At 40.9% G+C, this 4,509-nt stretch overlaps 1 pseudogene; it reads right to left on the bottom strand.

Annotated features, from left to right (window-relative positions):
* Positions 1-3,341: 3,341 nt before the first annotated feature.
* Positions 3,342-3,800, bottom strand: LOC125101884 (ubiquitin-40S ribosomal protein S27a-like; annotated as a pseudogene).
* Positions 3,801-4,509: the final 709 nt, after the last annotated feature.

Below are 4,509 nucleotides of genomic sequence, written 5' to 3'. Positions count from 1 at the left end.
TTCTCACCGTGTCCTCACGTGGTCTTGCTTCTGTGTTTGTGCATCTCCGGTATCTCTTCCTCTTTTGATAAGGACACGAGTCCTACCGGATTGGGATCCACTCATATGACCTCGTTTAATAGTGTTTCCTCTCTCCAGCTCCAATTACAGTCACAGTCTAAGGTACAGGGGCTTAGGACTTCAACATATGACTTGGAGGGGGCACCGTTTAGTCTGTTACATTCTCTTACCTCAATCTGGAGCATCTGAAAGGTCATGCAAACTCCCTCAAGGGTGGGCCAAGGCCTCTGTCACAAATGCATTGCAAAATGGCTTTTCCCTCTGTTCAAGTCCTGTCTTCCCCATGCTTTTCCCCAAGTATACCTCCTGAGAGCATTTGCCAATGAACCCACTTCATGCTCTTCCACTCTAGAGTCTGTTTCCAGAGAGCCTTTCTCAGACCCTCAAGTTATAGGACACAGACCTATTTATTCGGTCTGCACATACTGCAAATTCACGTCTCTGCTTCGGCATTGCTCAAACTAAGTGTGATGGCAGGACTTCTCCTCTGATAAGCAGCACTGTAAAGAAATATTACCAGTTTGAAGAATAATATTGTGTAATCCTTAGTCACTGGAAAACTTCGGAACAAAGAGTATCCGACGAAGCTTCAACCACGGTGACCTATTTGATAAACCCATGCCCTATTTCTTTAGGTTCATTTTGGAGTGATAACATTATTGCTAATCACATGTGGAAGCCATGGTAGCTTTTGAGCCCCCTTTCCAACACACTACCTATTTTATTGCCTCTTTATGGACCTATTCATCCAATGAAAATACAAATACTTACCATGGCACATATATGGTTCTGTTGGTATGTTTTTAGGTCTCAGATTTTGTAATCCCAGGTTATTTGGCAACTCTTTCACAGCAGAATAGCTCGGAGTACTTAGGAAGCAAGTTTCATGAATTCAAAACCTACATTTTTATGCTTCCCTTTGAGGATTTTCCTGAGAAGTATTCCTGGAAGAATGTAGCAATCAGTGAGTTTTGAAACATTAAAATTCTTACCATGTTCCCAGGGGGGTGATGGATCCCGTGTTTGTTTGGGTAGTCATGGAAGCCTCTAGCGTCTAGCACCTGCCCTCCTGCTTTCCTTCCAGGTGATTATTTGTTTTTTTGGAGGGCTGTTAGCTATTCTGTGATGAAGCGTTAGCTGGGCACAGCTGGTCCTATATGTACTGCGCCAGAAATTTGTATAGCCCTGTAGACATTTAAATTATGAATTCAGTTTTGGATTGACAAACTGTGCTAAATATGACTTCAGTCAAACTGTACTTGTGGAAGTAAAAATTGTGAAAACTTGGGAATTGCTAGAACTAAAGTACTCTGAATCACAAAATCACCTAGTATGTAAATAATAGAGTTGTCCTCCTCCTGGGGAAAAAGAACACAGGACCAGTTGGTTTCACTGGTAAATTCTACCAAACACTTAAAGAATATTAACACCAATCCTTCTCAAACTCCTCTAAAATATTTAAGGGGAGGGATACTCTCAAACTCATTTTATGGGACGAGCATTACACGGATAACAAAGCGAGAGGACACTACAAGAAAAGAAAACTAGAGTCTGTATCCCTCAAGACTATAGATGCAAAATTCTCAACAAAATCCAACTAGGAAACAAAAGTCAGTAGCACATGGAAATGATCATGCATGATTATCAAGTAGGACTCATCCCTACTATTCAAGGATGGCTTAACCCAGGCAAATAAATAAATAAGACTCATTAAATTAAGAGAACAATGATACAACACATACAATGATCTCAATAGCTATAGAAAAAGCCTTTGATGAAATTCAGTATTCTTCCATGAATAAAAAACCTCAACAGACTGGGTATAGAAGAAATACATCTCAACATAATAAAGTTCACATATGACAAGGTCACAGTTAACATTATGCTTCATGGGGAGAAGTGGAGAACTCTTGCTCTAAGATGAAAAACAATTCTCCCCTCTCATTCTCTCTCTCACTCTCTCAAATAAATGGATAAAATCTTAAAAAAAAAAAAAAAAGGGCACCTGGGTAACTCAGTTGTTTAGGCGACTGCCTTTGACACAGGTCATGTTCCTGGAATCCTGGGATAGAGTCCTGCATTGGGCTCCCAGCTCCACAGGGAGTCTGCTTCTCCTTCTGACCTCCCGTCTCATGCTCTCTCACTCTGTCTCTCTCTCTCTCACTCTCTCAAATAAATGGATAAAATCTTAAAAGAAAAAAAAAAAGATGAAAACCAAAACACTCATCACTCCTCTTCAACATAATCCTGGAAATCCTAGCCAAGGCCATCAGGCAAGAAAAAGAAATACAAGTCATCCAAATCAGGAAAGAAGAAGTAAAATCATCTCTGTTTGAAGATGACATGATCTTATATGTAGAAAATCCTGAAGATTCCAACAAAAAACTGTGCTCTCTGCCTTTTTGACTCCCATGGACTGGCCTTTGAGGTCAGCTGAGTGACAGCATGGTTGTATTGGGCTACATGAACTTTAAAAAAAAAAAAAAAAAGGTTTGTTTTTGAGAGCTGGGGGAACTCTCCACTGAACAATTCTCTGATATTGGAGAGTTGGCTGCAGCTTGATTGTCTGCACCCCTGTTTAGCTCCTGCCACTGTCTGAACACCCAGGTTTCTCGATCTTTGGGTTGTTTTGCTTTAGTGGATCACCATAAGAAATGGCTCATGGTTTACTTCCTTCCAGAGAAGGGCACTCCTATCTTCTCCTTGTGCCAAATGGTGGGAGGCAGGCTGGACCCCACTGCTATCTCTCTCCACTTTACCTTCTCACTCTTGTCATTATTGTAATTATCTTAACAATATGCAATTGGAGCTTCATTTAGAATATCCAAGAATTGGATATGGATCAAATTTCAACAATAGGGAAAAGGTTAAATGCAATGCAATTCAATTTTACAGTGAAATACTTCACAATCATTAATAAATCATTAATAAAAGAGTCCTGTTTTTAAGGAATAGTTAATTGCAGGAGAAAATGTTCACAACATAACAATAACAAGAAAAATAGTTAACAGCTTACAGTAAATCCCAATTTTACTTAATACACACCTATGTGCATGCATATGCAACACCAACACCCATCCTAAAAAATCCTACGGGAAATATGAGACAACGTTAATAATGGTTTCACCTGGGTGGTGGGATTATAAATGACATAACATTCTTTATTATAGTTTTTTTTTGTTTTTCCTTCTTCCATTTTCTGTAACCAATATGTATGCTTTTATAAGCAAGAGACTTTTTTTCCTCTTAGTTCATGTCTTTTATTATTAACCCATATACAATTATTCATCTTCTGGTTTCTTGAAGCAATAGGTCAGATGACATTTGCCACAATAACGTCTGTCAAAGTGGCTGGCCAAAAACACTATAGCATCACAATCATCTGAAGGGCACTTCCGATGAAGGTAACTGACTGACCTTGCCATTCTCATCCGTCTTTAGGATCTCAGGACGGCCAGTGTAACCTTTCTCTTACACCTATTCTTCTTGGGAGTGGTATAAGACTTCTTTTCTCAGCCGCAGCTCGAAGTCTCAACACAAGATGAAGAGTGGGCTCCTTCTGAATGAGTCAGACGAACTACATCCATCTTCCAGGCACTTGCAGCAAAGATCGGTCTCTGCTGACCGGGAGGAGCTCCTTCCTTATCCTGGATCTTGGCCTTTTCATTTTCTATTGTATCCGAGGGTTCAGCCTCAAGAGGGATGGTCTTCCCCATAAGGATTTTCACAAAAATCTGCATTTGGGTGGTGGTTCCTCCTGAGGTTGAGGAAAAGGAAGAGAACAGTCAGACCTGGGGACACAGAAGAGGGTGCCAGGTAGGCCGCTGGCTGGAGAGAGCAGCAAGGAAAAATTGCTGACGGCAGTGTCTCATTTGGTTGCTTCCTGGTGTCTATTTCATAAAAGTCAACTTCCAGGCAGGGTGCAAAGGAGGAAATCAGCTCACCTCATGACTGTCATGTCTGACCTCCTGTCCCATTCTCCTAAGCTGTCCAAATAGGAAAAACAGCTTGAGAAAAGAGAGGGCACTGAGTTTAAGCTTCTTGCAAGAATGGTAAAATACACTTTGGTGTACACTCCTTGGGGCTGCACATTTTGGGAGAAATGCTTCCTTCTTCATATGAAAGAGTATTGGGTATTCAAGGCAAGTCAACATATTTTTAACTGTTGCTTTGTGCCAGTACTATGTATCCTTATTGCAAAATGGAGGGGTGGGGGGAAGAAATCCAGTGTTCTCTGGAAAAACTCAACTATCTTAGATATATTATCAATTTCCAAGGAGGCATTAGAAATGCTGCAGTAAAATACCTTGGACTCTGGAGCCTGATAAGTCAGGGACCTAGGACAGTCCCCTGCTCCTTCCCCCAACCCAGCCTAACTCTGGGGTTGCCAGAAAAGTTAAAACAGCATGTGAATCTGAGAAGCAAAGAACAGGAAACCCCTAGGGAGTG

This window comes from Lutra lutra, chromosome 6 (assembly GCF_902655055.1).
Source record: "Lutra lutra chromosome 6, mLutLut1.2, whole genome shotgun sequence".
NCBI lineage: Eukaryota > Metazoa > Chordata > Mammalia > Carnivora > Mustelidae > Lutra > Lutra lutra.
Note: the sequence above shows the minus strand (reverse complement) of the source record. Positions and strands in the feature narration are given on the sequence as shown.